The sequence below is a fragment of the Equus asinus genome, chromosome 24, assembly GCF_041296235.1.
Source record: "Equus asinus isolate D_3611 breed Donkey chromosome 24, EquAss-T2T_v2, whole genome shotgun sequence".
NCBI lineage: Eukaryota > Metazoa > Chordata > Mammalia > Perissodactyla > Equidae > Equus > Equus asinus.
This window is the reverse complement of record NC_091813.1, coordinates 62,884,691-62,903,085: the sequence shown is the minus strand read 5'-3', so window position 1 is coordinate 62,903,085 and position 18,395 is coordinate 62,884,691. Positions and strand designations below refer to the sequence as shown.

The 18,395-nt window shown below is 42.5% G+C and overlaps 1 long non-coding RNA gene across 1 annotated transcript; it reads left to right on the top strand.

Moving 5' to 3' along the window:
* Positions 1-488: 488 nt before the first annotated feature.
* LOC123279634 (uncharacterized) lies at positions 489-17,629 on the top strand. Its single transcript, XR_011497699.1, has 3 exons — positions 489-857; positions 1,381-7,453; positions 7,758-17,629. It is a non-coding gene; the product is annotated as an uncharacterized lncRNA (long non-coding RNA).
* Positions 17,630-18,395: the final 766 nt, after the last annotated feature.

Sequence of the window (18,395 nt, the reverse complement as noted above, 5' to 3'; positions counted from 1 at the left end):
AATGACTGCGCAAAGCCACACAGCTAGTGAGTAGCGCAGCTGGGATGGGAACCCTGCGGTCGGTCTGCAGAGCCTGCGGCTTCCTCGCCACATCCTGCCCTCTTCCCAGGGCCTCTTCCTATCGTCGGGAGGGAAGTTTACTTCCGTGATTTGCCTCCAACACGTGAAATAAACAATCCATTCAAAAAATAGTGCTTATAGCTACATTGTTATTATTGGGGGAGAGAAAGATAAAGCTCCCTTACTATACTTATTTCTAAATTTTAAGTTGAAACTATGTCTCTAAATATTCGGAAACAAGAGAGTTGCGGCCAGGGACTTCCACTAGAGTCCCGCAGAGCCAGTGGAATTCGTTTTTTATCCCGTGGCCCGTAGCCAATGATCGCAGGCAGTATTCCTTGTTCCGGGTGGCTGTTGTATCCTCTCTTTTACTGCCAGACAGGGAAATGCGCCCTTGGTTTGACCTTCCCTCTCCTCCGTGAAAGCACCAGGAACTAACCCTCTAAGTCAGCACTCTGGCTCCTGACAGCACCAAGCGTTCGTTTTCTTTATAAATCTTGTTTCAGATTAGCACTTTGCAGTTGACATATTTTCCTCCTTTTATTCCTTTTGTCATTGTTTTTCTTGCTTCTCTCCTAATCTCTGCCTATGCCCAGAACCCACTATTGCTCCAATTTCTTAAACTTTTAATTAATTTCTTTGTTTTATTAGCTCAACTGTCTCCCATCCTGTGTCTCTCTGGTGTTTCTCCTCTCATAGGTCTGAGGGCATTAGCTTGACTCTTGGAGCAGCTGGGGCCCCTGAGGCTCAGGCATGAAGTCGGAGCAGGTGAGGGCAGCCTGTGGAGGCCTCCAGAGGTGGGTAGTTGTTCATTTTTCTACTCGACTTCCCTAATTGTTGGCCTTTTATAACTGAGAGTGCTGGTCTGGTCTGGGTGTGGGGTGTCTGTGTGTTTCCGGGCTGGGCCTGGGGTGGGAGTGGTGGGGGAAGCTTTGCTCCCGTGAGATCCGGTACGCCCTTATCCACTGGGACATGTGCACTGGATTCAGCTGGAGGGGCCCTTGCAGACTGTTGCTGGTTTGGCCGTGTGTGCCCACCCTGTTGGGTTTCTCCTGTAAGCTTCTTGTTGGACTGCCCTGATCAAGGGCTTGGAGGCAATTAAGTAATAACTACCAGCTAAAATTGGGTTTGAGATTATCTGCAAATTTTTATTATTATTCTTTTACTCCTTGTCCTCCATTACCAAACATAATGGCAACTTGGCTAAGGAATCACAAGATGTGGATGCCACAATGCCTACTGTAATCAGCTTCCAGGCTTACAGAGTAGGACAGTGACCTTTGGATTTGAGGACACAAATCTTCTTTTATCTCTTTCCAGGTTCTCTGCATTAACTGCGGCTTCTGCCCAGTTTACACAGAAGATTATTGAACTGGAAGCAGCAGCCGATTGCTGTTTGCAGTATCTTTACAGCTCCGAGTGGCCCACAGGCAAGTGAGGAAGGGTGTCAAAGACCACACTGCCAGGGGTGCTGTGAGAGGACAGGTCAGCAGGCAGGACCTGGACTGGTCGTGGGATGGGTAGTGGAGCTGTGGGGATGTGACTACAAACCTGGCTTCTGATCAAGGATTTGGATGGAATCTGTTACTTACGATTTATTGGTAGTCGTAGATGCTAACTAGATTAGTCCTCACTACTTCGCACAGAGGTAACTCTTTTGATGCATTGTCAGGAGAATAATTCATAATCACCTTGCCAATAGTTGTGATTTGGTGTTTTGTTTGTATTAGAGGTTGAACAAAGATAGATTTTAATCCGTGTGACATCACTTACCCATCACCATATTCCCAGGGGTACCAAAAGGAGGAGTCAGTTAAGTGGACATTAGTCAAATGTGTTGTTTGGTGTCATTAATTAATTCTTTCATTCAACAAATATTTATAAAGTCTACTGTGTTTGGGGCTCATCACTCGGTAGGGACTGACAACTGGACAAAGCCTCTGTCTATTGTGTAATTAATCTAGGGGAGATTAATTACGTAAACATGTAATGGAAATAATGCATGGAGTTGCTCTAATGTTTCATTGTTGAACAGAGATTTGAGAACTGACATTTTTCAGAGCCTTCATCTTTATTCTTCGTAACTTATTCTGTGTTTCCTGCTTGTTCTTCTCCATGTTGCTCCTCGGCTGGGCCTCCTTTCTCTTTCTCTAATTTATTGAGTCAGAGCTGAGTGGCTTCTTGCTCTGGAAAGTTCTGTCATTATAATGAGACATGCACAGTATTGATGCTCCACTTTCAATATTGAAAAGCTACAACAGAGTAAATTGTTCTAAACTCAAGTATCTTGACTATAATAGGAGAGCTCACCCTTTAAAGGAATCTTCTTGCAATGAACCCTTTGACAAATAGGATTCTTTTGTAGTGTAGATAATGATCCTGTATTTTATCTGTTGACAAGATCTAAATTTAAAGTGGGATGAACCTGTGTTATAACATTAGAATGAGACTGAAAAACTCATCACTCCAAAAATGACTTGGTTGTGATAAGAATCACGTGTAAAACGCAGTTGTGGTCTGATCTGAAGGGTGATGATAAGCGTGGAAAGTAGGTGGTAAACATTAGGATTACATTATAGGTTACTTTAAAGACCCTGAAACAATAATTGTTTCTATCTTTTAGAAAAGTTATTCCAGGAAAGCAGTGATGAAATATGCGCACGTATTTTGTGTTCGAAAATGAGCACGAGTCCTAATCTTAGTACATATTTCTAGTGGATCAATATCTGTTTTTCTAATATGGCTGTTTGAGTCTCCGGTTTTGCTAGTTGTGAATGTAATTATTGACATTCAGTAACCAGCTGCTAAATCTGAGCATGGGGAAGCAATGGGGAAATCCCGTAGTGTGTTTAGCCTGGAGCGCTCCAGAAGCAGACAGCTGCATTTCTTCTTAGAATTCAAGCTCCCCAATAACTGCCATTTTCTCCTGGCTCTTTTTTGAAATTATTCTATGAAGTTAGAGTTGTCTTTCCTTTGTGTGTCTGACAAAAGCAAAGCCAAGAAAAGTTTCCACGTACTCTCCTCTAAGTCATTTGAAAGAACATGCATTAATTAAGAGTAGAATTGTCAATTTTTCTGTGTCAAATCTTTTTCTCAGCGAAGAACCACAGTCATGTCTGATGCTGACCAGGATTAGTCTGTCTTTGAGGTGGCATGTATATGGCCGAGGTGTAGTCTTTCTTTGCCCAAAATATGAAAAAAGACTTTAGTGAGGGATATGAGTAGAGTTAAGAAGTTAAAAAACTTTACTGGCACCTGTTTACAACTAAACAATGTGCTAATTAGAGGTAATTCTTAGACAATTAATAAAAGTCAGGCCAGCTCTTTACTTAGCAGCTAATAACTAAACATCTTCCCTTTTATTGCAGAGAGTTTAGAAAAATCATCTGACATGCCATGAGGAGAGAATTGTTATTTGTGTGTTGATATATTGCTTTTGGTCTTTTTTCTATTCACATAAGTATATAATTATTGAAATACCATTGAGATATAATCAGGAAAACCTTCTTGCATAAAATGTCAAATTTCATCCAAGAGCAGTTCTCAAAATTTGGGCTTTTCTGATTGATTTGTAACTCCAGGATGGTGTATGACATTTTCCTTGTTTTGGAAGTCCTTGAGTATCTTATTGGTGTGTGTTTCTGATTGCGTGCATCCTAGCTATCAAACCTAAAAAATAGCATTCTGTGTAAAATGCTTAGATTAAGGAATGAATGAACTTAAAAGGAAAAAAAGACATGAAATGATGAGGACAAATATTAGGGAGTTCGATAGTTAACTTGCCAGCAATTATTCTGAGCAGCTAACGGCAGCCTGAAGCAGCCACCCGCAAAGGCAGCTCGCCCATCGAGGATCTTTAGTTGAAACTACCACGTGTCTAAGGAGGACATACCAGTTGCATAGACAAAACTTTCTACGCAAATTTTAAGGCATTTCACCTGTCAATGAATTCTCGGGAAAACAAGAGGTAATGTGTTAAGTGACTCACCCCGTCCTACTTAGCAAATGAAGTTGCTTTTCCCAAATGTTTACACCTGGATTAAAATACCTGGTCAGGATGCAGAACCCAGGGTATTCTTGCTCTGTCAAATATGCCAGAGCGAGTTATAACCTTGATGTGTCCTCCACAGTTATATTTGAAGATTAAAACTAAACACCATAAAATTATTTAAATGTAAGAGCCAAACTTTTTCAAATTCATATGGAGTTTCTGATGTCATCTAGACCAGAGTAACTTACAGCAGGACAAAATTGTAAAAGTCATTCTTTCTTCTTAGGAAGCTGAGTTGATTTTTGTTGTCGATCAGGTGTGGGACGATATTAGCCACTGAAATAATTGAAGCACAGGATTCTCCTTATTGCGGCCATAGTGAGCAGAGCCTTGGGGCTTTCTCTGCTCCACCAATGGTTTCATACAGAAAGGAGCTGAAGTCAGGGCTGCTGAGCTCTGCTCCAGGCCTGAAATATGGCCATAGTTGTGGAAGGGCGTTTGGAGATTGTGCCCATGCCCCTAGCATGCCATTTGACATGTCGAGATTCCGGACTCTCTGCTCATGCATAGGTTAGTTGCATGGTGGCTTTTTTTTTTAACCTGTGGTCTGTCCAAAGTATTAATCTCTGTATGTAGTATTTTTTTTTTCTTGAGGAAGATTAGCCCTGAGCTAACATCTGTGCCCATCTCCCTCTGCTTTATATGTGGGTCGCTGCCACAGCATGGCTGACAAGTGTAGGTCCAGGCCCTGGATCCAAACCTGCGAACTTGGGCCACCAAAGCGGAGCCTGCTGGACCCAACCACTCCACCACGGGGCCAGCCCCTTTATGTAGTATTTTAAGGGTTATAATTTACATCCTCTCTACTTCCAAAATATTTTTGAAATTGCTCTTCTTAAAGAATAGAACACAGCATCAGACCTAGTATGATGGTTGTTTGGTGAAAAAATTCCATACAACTCCATAAATATGTTTGCATTATTTATTCAGTCATTCATTCATCAAACAGTTATCAGGCACCTAGTGCATTCTGAGTGCCTTGTTAGGTGTTGGGAATACAGGGATGTGTGGGGTATTCTCTTTTCGTCAAAGAACTCAGAGTCAAGTGGGAGCAACAGCCTTAGCAACAGAGAAATCAATGCCACAAAATAAGGGTTGTCCTAGAGGAAGGGATGAGTCATAGGAGCCAATGTGGGAGCTCAGAGGCCTAAGAGTCTGGCAGAGCTGGGAGAGGCTTCCCAGAGGAGACTTCTGAGATGGGTCCCAAAAGATGAGTAGGAGTTGGCCAGGCCGAGTTGGGGAAGATACTCATCCTGGAGAAACAAGTAAGGGCATGTGCAGACAGTCCTGAAAGACCCACAGGGACCCGGCCAGGCGAGGTCCAGTGAGGTGTGCCGTGTGAGAGAGCCAAGAGGTGAGGATCGATAGGGCATCCGACCAGCTTAGGAAGGGCCTTTATCGTGGGCCAAGATGAGGAACATTGGAGACTTCAACATCACAATCGGGATCACAGACTTTAGAGCCAGCTCTGCTCACAAGTCACCAACTGTGTGACCTTGGGCAAGTTACTTAACCACTCTGAATCTCCTTAAAGTGGAAATAACAATAGAATTTAGAAGTTACCATATATATTTATGGATATATATATATATGTCTGTGTGTGTGTGTGTACACCCACAAATGTGCCTTAAATTAAATAGATAAGATCATCTGAATGTAGTAAATTGTTAGAAAGCCCAGGGTCTGGCACATCATAAGCACCACACACATTTTCATTATCCTTATTATGGGAGGTGGACGCTTTCCAGGTGGTAACCCCAGTGCCCCTCCCTGCTCACCCACGTAGTCTGCATACAATGAGAACATGTGCGCTGTGCACTGTCTGCAGGCAGCCTTCTTCCTGTCTCACCCTCCGTGGGCACAGCCCCCTCTGCGCCCCTGCCTCACGTCCTTCCCAACTCCAGGCGACCTTCCAGTCTCCCCGAGTGTCACAAGGCATATTTCGCAACTTTTCCCCACCTCCGCACATTTCGACCTTTTCCCACGGTGACATTCGTTGGTTGCATCTCCTGATTGGCACGGATAAACAGCTTCAGGTGACATAAACAACGAGAACGTGCACAGACTGAGGGCACAGTCTAGGTCTTAATTTCCTGGAAAATTCATGAAGCGTCAGAGTGCTTAACAATCAGACAAGCCGCTTGTGTTCTCTCTGCATCCACCGGAGCCTTTGATCTTTTCTGCTGGTAGATAAAGTAAGACTGTGCATCCCGCCCTCGAAGGCTTTCTGGCTGTTTCTGGAAGGCCGTGTTTCATGGCAGATGGTGGAAACACCAATTAGGAGTTCTCAGGAGAGCAGTGGGCCTGAGGAAAAGGTGCAGAGTAAGTGCTGAAAAGAGGCCCAGCTGAGGAGGCCGTGGGGTGCAGAGGGCAATGGGCCTGGGGGTCAGGCAACCTGGCTCTGGATCCTGACCTGAACTTGCTCTGAACTCTGAATCCCTCCCTTAACTTTTCTGGGTTGTTTTCTGGCTCTAAGCTCCGTGATGCTGTGTTGACTTCTCAGATTTGCATCTCATGGGGATTATTATTAATTTCTTGTAGACAATTTGTGCAAGATGGCTGCAGGACACCATCCCTGGTGCTCCCCTCAGAGGCCCAGGGGAGGAGGAAGTAAGGCCATCTCCTCCGGGGCTCTCTCCAAAGAGCCAGGAGGGTTTTCTTAGGAGCAGCCTGGTAAACCTCTCGTTTCTCATTGGCTGGAGGCCACGTTTCCATGGAGGTGAGGGGGAATGGGACCGTCCTTGGGCCAGTGGGACGGCCCTGGAAATTCCCTGAGGTGTGAGGCTGTGGGAGGAAGGGGTGGGTACCTGAGTTTACTCAGTCTTCAGTTAAGAAGAAGGTGGATTGGATATACACTTTCATAGTTTCATACAAAATGATGATTTAAGATGCTGATAGAATGGGTCTAGAGGCCTTCAGGTTTTCTGTGAATATCCGCTTCCACAGAATGGTGTGAAAATAATTTGTGTGTGTGATTTTGAGTTCAGTTGGTCACTAGTGAAGTCAACTGGATACCAGCCTTCTTTTAATGGGAGGCTGACAAATGTTTGCTGAAACCCAAATCTACCACATTTCCAGCAGAGGCGGGACCTCCTGCTTGAGGAACCCGGGCCTCAATCCTCGGATCCCTCCTCTCTGGCTAACCCACGTCCCTTGCAGACGCCATCCAGACTCAGGGTTTTAAATACCGTCCATATGTTGATGAAGCCAGAATTCGTGTTGCCAGCGCTCAGGTGGCCCTGAACTCTATTCCAACCGCCTGCTCAACATTTCATCTTGGATTTTAAGAAGCAGCTCAAAGACAGCAGATCCGAAGCTGGGCTCTCAATGCTTCTCCTTGCGGTAATTGCCCTTTCCCGGGTCTGCTCCATCCCAGTAAAGGCGTTTGCATTTGTGCAAGTGGCTCAGAGAGAAGACCTTGAAGACACAATCGGCTCCTTCCTTTTCCTCATACCCTTACATCCGGTCAATCTGCAAATCCTACTGGCTGTGCCGTAAAGGTGTATCCAAATCCTGACCCTGTTCCATCCCCGCCATGGCTGCCATCCCTAGTCCAAGCCACTATGCCTGAATTATGTCTGTAGATTTCCATGGGGTCTCCTTGCTTCCCTTTTAACTGAACTCTCTTTCGGTCTATTTTCAACAGAGCACCAGAGTGATACTGGCTGGAAACTGGATGCAGATGAGATCGTTCCTTTGCTCACACCCTCCGAGAGTAAAAGCTAAAGTCTGTACATTGACCTACAAGAGCCCTCTATTTTTCTGCCACTATTCTCCCCCACCCTCATTCACTTCAGCTCCCACTGCCTCCTTATTGTTCCTCAAATACAGTTAGCCACATTCTTACCCCAGGACTTTTGCACAAGCTGTTTCACCTACCTGTGACACTTTCTCCTCAGCTTCCTTTCTAATTTCTTTAGTAAGTAAACCTCTTTGCTAAAACATCACCTTCCCAGTTGCCCTATTTAAAATTTTATCCCCTCCTCAACTCCTGTTCCCTTCTGTTTAATTTTTCTCATCACTTATTTCTTCTTAACATGCTATATATTTTACTTATTTATCTTATTTCTTGAGTGTCTCCCTCAATAGATGTAAATTCCATAATGGTTGAGGTTACCATTTTTGTTTTATTCACTGCTATATGCTGACAATTTTGACTGAATGAATGTTGAATGAATGAACTTATCAGATTGAGTAAATATGAATGCCTTGGTTTTAGGCAGATGAGTTGAATCAGGACATCTGGGAGTGGAGGTGGATATATGTAGTTTTAAAAACCTCCTAGGTGATCTGGTGCTCAGGTGGTTTGGGACCCATGGGTCTGAGGTATTCTCTGACCATCAGTATCTGTTTATTTGACCCTGTTAGTCTGTGTGCCTATTTCACATTGATCTTGAAGGTAACTACGGCACAGACTATTTGTCTCCTTTATTATATTGACCATCGTGGGCAAAATCCTGTGATTTAACAAAAGAAGGGAGAATTCTGACCAAAGCAACTTAAAGAAAGCAGGAAATTTGCTTTTCTTTTCACAGGGAGCAGTTCTCGTCATGTCCGTGGGTTATCAAGCTGAAGGCATTTTCAATGACACAATGGAATTAGTTCTGTAATTACTTTTGCCACACAAACCGACAACTTTCCAGGGCTATGAGTTTTAATAATATTTTTCAGATCACATTTGTTCCTGTGGTCACCGGGGGAGGCCAAAACATTGATTTATTTCAGCAGGCTTGAACATTTGTGTTTGGCCACGGCTGTTGTGCAGTTCACACGCACGCTCACAGCCTCCACATCCTAGAGAAGGAGGGATAACTTCATGCTAGGTTGCAAGAAGAGAGTGTCAGGTGTGCCCATCTCTGGTTAGTTCTGGATCTGTTTTGCTGCATCCTCTTTTTCCCGATCCCTACAAAATTAAACCTTTACCATGTAAAATAGTCTTGTCATGAGGGCTCCCCTCCCCTGGGCTGGGTCTACGCTTGGCTCCCAGCCCTGCCTCCTCTCTGAAGTCATGTTTGTGAAAAGGCAGCACTGTAGGATGAAGAGCCCATGCACCGAATTTCTCCCTTCTCATCCCTTCCCTAGTCTTCTCTGACGCTCACAAGGCCCCAGCAGGAAAAAGGTAGTGAATTTGCCTCCATTTCTTCCTGTGAAGACCCTAGGTGGATGCTGGGTCTGAGGGAGAAGCTTGCTGTCATCTCACGCTTTCTCATCAGCTACAGAGAATGAGAGCAAAGGAAAAGACGCTCCCCCCAGAAGCGATGTGCACCCACAGGCTCGCCTCTCCAAACCTTCCTTTTTTGGCCATTGTTGGGTCAGCTCTTCACCCACAACCAGAAAACAGACAGGGCACTTTATTTTGTTCTGCCAAGAGTGTGCCTTTTTATGATTTCATAATATCTCGGGTATGTTAGAAGAGGCTCTGTAATCCTCACTCATTTGATGGAGATGGGAGGATGCCAGACTCCCCTCTCTTCTCTCTCCAAGTCTCCTTGCACCCCTTCCCCATGATGGAGTTTTCTCCCTCCCAGGCATGTGATGTGTACAGCTAGGATAGCCTGTTGATGGGCAGCCAGTTAAGTCAAGCCTCAGTGATATTTGGCTTATGGGGTGGAAAGGAGGGCGCAAGATTATGGCAGGTTGTCCTATGAGAATGGCTCTCATGCTGGGACTTTGTTCCTTCCACACGTCCAACCTTGGATGTGGGATTGGGGAATGTGTGTGTGTGTATGCGCATGTGTGTAAGAGGAAAGTGCACAGAAAGTCTCATGCCCCCTCTCCTAATTCCCACACTCAGGTCGTGGCTTCAGCACTTCCTTCCCCGTACTCTTTCCAGAGAATGACACATCTGAGCTCTCCCCTTAGCATCTATCCAGGCTCACAGACAAGCCTACATCACTTTCTCAGAATTTTGTTTTGACAAGTTTTGAGGAACGAGGATACTTAGCTTTTGCCTTCTTCTTCTCTTGGCTTCCTTGATCGTGGCAACATTTGCTTGATTGGTTCAGATTCCTCCATTGTCTAATGTGTGAACTGCTCTAACGGTTTTTCAAAAGAATGGAATGGAAGAACAGGAACCAGAACCGATTCTCTTGGATATCTGGGAAATTCTAGAGGCTAAGGCATTTTCTGGTTATTGCTTTGTGCAAAATATAGAAGTTAATCTGCTAGTTGAAGTTTTTGTTTTTTTAACAAGATGTTGGTGATGATGAATTGATTTATTAATATGAGGCTTTGAAATTACAGTGCTTTTTACAGACCTCATGCATCTATATTGTGTCCCCAAAGGCAAAGAAACTGGCAATTGACTGTACATCTATTCAAATGATACTATTACATTTCCATTCCAAAAGTGTTCTTCTGGCATTGCGCTGTTCATCATTTGACAGATGTTCCTATGGTAAATCACTGTAAAATGAAGAAAGGCTGAGGGCACAGAAACTGCCAAATTGATAAAAATCCTGTGATGTTGCTGCATTCTGTTCAACTTATGATTCAGAATTTGAACAACAGCACATGCTGGTTTATTAATCATGGTGAAAGTGACAAATTGCCAGGCTTTAACATTAGAAACCTTTGTTTTAGACGTTATTTTATGATTTTGACAAGGCTGAGGATTCAAAAACTGCTTTATTTGATTTCTTTGTTTCTATTTATGGTGGTGCAACCTGCTCCTGGCATTCTGTCAAACATGTCGAGTGTAAATTGATGGGATAAATTTTGAATTTACTGTCTAATAAAAATATCAATTTAAACATGTTCTTGGTTAAGAATCAGTGTATTCTCTTCATAATTATCAGCCACTAATGGAAGAGCACGACATAAGGCTTTATGAGTGTCACTGAGCTTGACCATTCACTAAAGGCAGGTGTTCATCAGCAGCCGACCTGACTTTGCACGTTCATTTATCAACCAGAAGTCAGGTACAGATACATTATATTTGTAGTATTTTTTATTATTGTTTTTGGTTTTGGTGTTTCTTGGAATAGTGTTATCCACAAACACAAAATGGCTTTTCATAATATACCAACATTTTTCTTTTTCTTGGGGAAAAAGTCAATTGTGGAAATGAAAATAAGCCATTAAATTTTAAAATGTAGTCATAATAATAGTAAAACAACAACAATAATGATCCTTTGACTTTGAAAGAACTTTTAAACTTAACGTTCTATTTAATCCTATAGTAACTGTATGATATAAATAGAAGTATTATTATCTTTAGTTACAATAAAAATAATTGCACCTATATCAGATTAAGGGAATACCAACGTATTTTCTCAACCTCTATGAAAAATAGCGATAAATTTCAGCACTTCTGACCCGATGCCTTTATGTCTTGTTGTGGTTATGGCTAAAATTATTTTACTGTAAGGCTATTTATAAGCCAGGGTGAGATGACCTGGGGAGCTATTTCCCCAAGGTTCTGATACTTCAAATAACATCAAAGTGCTTGAGTGAGGTTTCATTACCAGAGTTCCCCAAACTAGCAGGAAGTTCTGTTTGGGTTTTTCTAACCAGAAGGGAAAACGGCTAGTGTTTCCTCATGTCCGTGTAGCAAGACAACTTCCGTTTCAGGCTGGACTGGTACAAAAAGATTTAAGACCCACACATGAAAATCTGCCACACCTTATGCATTAGGCGCTAGAAATTTCAGGTAAAATTTCTACAATTAAGTGGCAGTTTTTATCTAAATAAGTGTCAGAATGTTCTAATCAGTTGGAGGTGTGTCATTATTTGTCTTGTGCTAACAAGAGATGCAATGCAGATGCAAAATTTTTTTCAGGCTACACCAGAAATTGTGAGCAGCAATTTCAACCTTTAAGAAGAGGGGAGGGAGATTATTTTGTTCCTTTCTGTACTAAAAATACACATATATTACCTAAAAAAAAGTTAAAAAATGTACAATACTCCTGGGTAAGCTCCTCTTTAGGAGACTGGAGAACGCGCAGTGATATGGGGTCTCCAAGGCAGGGCTCCAGCCTGTGTCAGATTAGTCTGAGAATTACGGTAGAGCTGCGCTGGGTATCAACCAATTTTCTGAGTAAATGAAGAACTTGATAAAGTAAAAATGAAGGGGTGCGAATACTGAAAGTGATGAGGGGAAATCAGCATTTCCGTATTCAAAACAACCTAAATCAGATATTCTAAAAGTTAAATTCACAACTAACGACAATACCCCGATTAATTTCTTTTCAAATGTATGTCTCCATCTCCTTCAGATGTGTATTTTACCTCTGCTTACTCTTACTGCCCTAGTTTTCAAAATGTATGTTTGAATCACCGGACAAATGTACACGAGATGTATAGTTCTTACAGGTGAGTACAAGTGCCTCCCCCCCTTTTAGGTCCATGAACAATTTCCGAATAGATATTTGTGAGTGTCAGGGTGTGGAGGGATGAGGATCTTGAGCTGGTTTTGAAACTCGTGTGTCAAGAACTGAGGTGCAGAAGTCGGGCTCGTGGATGTTGCCTTCGTTTCTTCACGTGGATATTTTGGTAATGGCAAAAGTCCCATTTCCAAACGTTCCAAATTTGTGGTGTTATTTTCACAGCAGTAGCCAGGCTAAGCACCATAACTCCTGGGAACTGTAGTGGCCCTATAAAGCCCCAAATTTGGGAGGAGAGGCATCATCACCTGGTGTGAAAAAATGCAAAGGTGAGATGTGGAAACCATCTTTGGGCACGTATGGAAGGCTCCGACGAGCACAGGATGCGCGGACACTACTCTAGTGCTAAGGTTGGTTGAGTTATCTCTGTACCAGACCCTGTTCCAAGTGTTTTGCCTGCATTATTTCCCATCATCCTAACAGGGTTATTATCTTCATTTATAGATGAGTTAATTGAGGCTCCCAGAGGAAAAGTAACTTGTTTAAGGCTACATGATTAGTAAACGGCCAAGCTCCAGGTTTTTAGAACACATAAAGATAGAAACAAAAAACATTTTTATTTTCACCAAAGTTATTCACGTCCTTTCTCTTCCTGCATCCTTTCTCTCCTACTCTCATCTTCCCCCAAAGCAAACTCTTAATGGTTTCTACATCTTGTTCGTCAGATGTCGAATCTCCTCAATTTCTCTTCTCTTTTCTCCCATATTTTCTGATTTTTTCCTCTACACTCTGGGAGTTAAAAAAATTATATTCAATAGTTATATTCAATATCATTTCTACTGAATTGTTAAAATGTAACTAGCCAAATGTTTAGTCTTTCAGAAGGGTGGCAGACAGATTCCAGGGCGGTCATCCCATGATCCTGCCTCCTGGTGTTCGCACCCTTCTATAATCTCCTCCTCTTGAGTGTGGGCAGGACCAGCTCTAAACGACAGATGGGAAGACACTTCTGATGACATCGTGTTACATAATATTCCCTTTTGCTGGTGGACGACTCCACAGACTCTCCTTACTAGCTTGATGAAGTAAGTGGCTTGATGAAGTAAGTAAATGTTGGAGAAGGTCTCTTTGCAGAGAACTGCAGAGAGCCACTGGGAACTCTGAACAGCCTCGAGGAGCTGAAGGTGACCCTAGTTGACAGCTGGCAAAAGCCAGGGCCCTCAGTCTGACAACCAAAAGGAAATGAATTCTACAAGCAGCCTGAGTGAACCTGAAAGTGGATTCTTCCCCAGTATAGCCTCCAAATGAGTACATGGCCCAACAAATGTCTTGATTGCAGCCTTGTGAGACCAAAACAGAGGGCCCAGTTGGGCTGTGGCTGGATTTCTGACACACACAAACTGTTAGATAATACGTGGGTGTTGTTACAAGCTGCTAAGATCGTGACTGTTAACTAACACAAGAGGGTTTTGCTCTTTTTCATAGCACCCTCTTCTTGTTTTATTACACATATTTCCTTAAGTATATATATTTGAGTATTTTTTAAAAAGTTTTCTTCTTTTTCCCGAGTTATCTCTGTTTCTTCCAGTGTCAATCTTTGGCTTGGTTTATTCGTTTTCTCTCATGCTGCTAGTTCAATGCTCTGTGACCTTTGGTTATCTACTTACTTTAAGTCAGAGGACTGAATATGTTTGAGTTTTCTTTGCTCTTTTTCTTTTTCACCTGAGCTAACATTTGTTGCCAATCTTCTTTTTTTCTTCTTCTTCTTGAAGCCCCCCAGTACACAGTTGTATATTCTAGTTATAGGTCCTTCTGGCTCTGCTATGTGGGACACTGCCTCAGTGTGGCCTGACGAGCGGTGCTAGACCCATGCCCAGGATCCAAACTGATGAAATCCGGGGCCGCCAAAGTGGAGCAGGCAGACTTAACTACTTGGCCACAGGGCCAGCCCCTGTGAATTTTCTTTGCTCTTGTTTACGATATTCTACCTCCAATTCTCACTTCTGAGTATGAATTCTGCCTAGAAACTCTGCAGAGTGGGATTGGAACTGTTGACGAACGGTACTTGTATCTGGTACGAGTGTAAGAAGTCTGTCAGACTACTGACTCTCACGTGGCAGAAAGAGAGGCTTCAATTCTGGGTCACCAACATCCACTAAGCTAGAAGGCTCACTTCTCCTCCAATGTTTTACTCTGTCTTTAGGGACGAAAGCCGACTGACTTTACTTTGGGTGTGAGGGTGAGGGAGGATGAGGAAAATGTCACTTTCATCCTCTGGGGGTTGGACCATCAGATTCCTTCTCATCCTGATTGTGCCCTCCTCACAATTATGTTTGGACTATGTCCCACTCTGGCTGTTCCACCTATCGATAAGCTTTTATCCATCTTCAGTCTTCCAGAAATGTGTTAAGTTCTGTTTTCCACTGTAATGGCACCTCCTGTCCCCTTGGCTCTCCTTTTTGAACAGTTATTTCAGTGAATGTATTAGTTTGTTAGGGCTGCCATAACAATGTGGGCAACTTAAACAACAGAAATTTATTTGCTAACAGTTCTGGAGGCTGGGAGTCCAAGATCAAGGCGCCGGCTGGGTTGGTTTCTGGTGAGGCCTCTCGCCTTGGGGTGGAGATGTCACCTTCTTGCTGTGTCCTCACACGGCCTTTTCTCTGTGCCTGTGCATGCTTGGTGTCTCTTCCTCTTCTTATAAGGAAACCAGTCCTATCAGATTAGGGCCCCACTCTTATGACCTCACTTAACCTTAATGACCTCCTTAAAGGCCCTAAGTCCCAATGCAATCACATTGGGGGTTAGGATTTCACTCTGTGGATTTGGGGATGATGCCGTTCAGTCCCTAACAGTGAGGCATCTCAGGAGTCCACCAGCTTAACCTGGGAATCGAGCGCCTTGTTCGAGAGTGCTGTGCTGTGTTGCTGGCCTGGTACTCTTTGGACAAGTGCCAGAATCCTTAAGAGAGTAGGGTGGTATATATTTTTTGAAAGAACAAAACACCACCACACGAGCAGCAAAAAAAGTATGTTTGGAATTTTTTGGTGATAGTGAGCACACCAGGCAGAGCCACTTTATTGCCCAACCTTGGGACAATAAAAACAGAAATGGCCAGATGGAGGAGAGTGAACAAGAGAGAAGCATTTTCCGTGGAGCCATGCGGCCTCCCTGGGAGACAGCGAGGGCAGCAGGGCAGGAACCTGCAGTGCTGGGATTCTCTGGGTGTGGGTTGGGAACAGGGAGAAAGGAGCCAGCAGCTGGGAAGGGTGGCAGGTGCAGGACAACCAGGGGAAGAGATTTGGAGCCAGTTGGTGGAGCCAAGTCACAAGGTGCCGCTCTCTTGTTTCTGAGGGGGACCCCACTATGGCTCTTGGCTGGTGGTCTGGGAAACACCTGTTATGTTATTGGGGCCCGTGAACTGGCTGCTGCACGTTTAGGGGCCAGATAGTTATCACAAATAAAAATGACTTACCTTGGCCAACAAAAGACTCCTTTGGCTGGCATCTTTTAGCAAAACTTACTTGCTTCTACAGAAGATGCTTCTGTTCAGGTACAGATCCAAAAATCATGCCTCTAATGTGAAATAATATCTTTTAAAGCAATCACAAAAATGAAAGAAAACACATTAAGTGGATAAAAGTGCTTTTGACTATAAAAACAGATGATTGTTTTCACTTATCTCCTAGCAACAGACTTGCTTTTCCATTTCAAGCTCAGTATTTACAGGTAAATTCAAATTATGATCTGTTTTCTGATACTGGTGCATTTATTCAGAAAAACATTTTAACTTTAATTTTACTGTGATTGGGTATTTCTAGTATCTCAGAATGCTTTTTAGAGTGGGAGAGTTTCAGTCTTCACAATGTAAAATCACTTACAGTTTTGTGTTACGATTATAGAAAGAAATGAAGATGACTATATCCAAATTCTTTTAATTAATTGGAACATTGTTGTAAATATTTCTTGAAATATTTGTATGATCTCCTAGAATTTTCAAATATGTTCATTTTACAATGATTGTTAAACGTAAAGGCGTTCTGTGTGTTTTATCTTCACATGTTTCTGAATGTTCTTACTTCTGTCTTTATAACTCATCTGGCACTTTAATAAAAGCAAAATATACAACTTTCCTATTGTCAGTGCATTTCCCAAATCTCCAATGATATTGTTAGTTCTTTGGGGAAGTGATGGTACCACAGCATCCTTGAGCTCAATAGCAAATGTTTCTTAAACACCTACTGTGTACTAAATTCCACGCTTGGTACTTGGGATACAATGACACGTCAACAGTCATAGTGCCCATGGGGCTTTCACAGTCCAAATGGAAGTACAACACACAGAGATAGTATCAATGTAACAGAGATCCCAAAATGGGGCTGTAGCACAGTAGTTCTCAAAACTTTTCGTCTCAAGACTACTTTACAGTCTTAAAAATTAATGAGGGGGCTGGCCCCATGGCCGAGTGGTTGAAGTTCCACATGCTCCGCTTAGGCAGCCCAGGTTTGTGGGTTTGGATCCCTGGTGCAGACCTAAACCACTCATCAAGCCATGCTGTGGAGGCATCCCACATACAAAATAGAGGAAGACTGGCACAGATGTTAGCTCAGGGCAAAACTTCCTCTGAAAAAAGAAAAGTTAATCAGGACCCCAGAAAGCTTTGGTTTATAGGAGTTATATCTATCAATGTATCAACTAGAAATTAAAACTGAGAAGTTGAAAAATATTTATTGATTAATAAATTTAGAAATAATAAACCCATTGTATGTTAACACATTAGAAACATATTTTATGAAAAACAACTGTATTTTCCAAAACAAAAAAATTAGTGGTAAGAGTGGCATTATTTTACACTTTTGGAAATCTCTTTAGTATTTGGGTTAATAGAAGGCAGCTGGATTCCCATATTTGTGTCTGCATTCAATATATTGCAGCAAGTTCTTTTGTTTGAAGTACATGAAGTAGATCTGGCTTCATGCAGAAATGAGATGGGAAAAGAGTATTTTAACTGTCTTTTCAGATAATCATGTATATTCTTTGATCATCCAGAAAAATTTGACAAGTAGTAGTTTCTCATAGGTTAGTTGCAATGTGGAATCTGAAACTGCACCAGTGAACTTTTTATACTGCTTTGCATTGAACTCCGTTGGTCTATTTTGCATTTTGAATTAATCTTTTCCCTGTGTATGGTTTTGTGACAGTGCATTGGTTGTTTGGAAAACGTTTTTTCACTGAGTTATGACCAATTTCTAAGTGTTGACACATTTTATGATACAATATTTTAAAAATCCTTAATGTTATCATTGATCCAATCTAACCACTGATTAGAAATGGGAAGCTGTCAAATTCACAGTGACGGCTACATGTTCACCAAAATTCTAATTTTCACTTGAAAGATGGAATTTATCATTGGCAACAAATCCTGTCCATTGTTTTCCTTGCAGTGACAGGTTTGCTTGGTTCAATTTTGAGAAAATGTCTGCCAAGTCTTGAAGTCTGAGTAACCATAGTCTGTCAGTTATTCTTTCAAGTAAAAATGGTGAACCATGAAAAAACCCAGCTAGTTCATCTTGCAGCTCACACTTCATGCAATTCTCTGAGACGGCCATCAAAGTTCAGTCTGCAGCAGGAGCGCTTTATGTGTCCATCCCATTGTGTCACTCAGAATTAAAACGATTGTACTTGAGGGCTGAGATGTAACACAATATTTTTCACTGTGAGTACATGGAAGTAAAGACAATGGTGGCTTTTAGTACATTTTGGCCCCCCTGCCTGGATTCACGCTGGCCTCCAGCAGTCTTCCTCACCACAGCTTTGGATCATGAGTGCAATGTCAACACAGTGAACAAGGGAAATAAGGCCAGAGCATTAGGATGAAAATATTTTTGTCCTTGTGGACCCCATAAAATTTTCTTGGGGACTGTGAGCACCACTGCTTTAGGAGAACAAAGGAGAGGCGC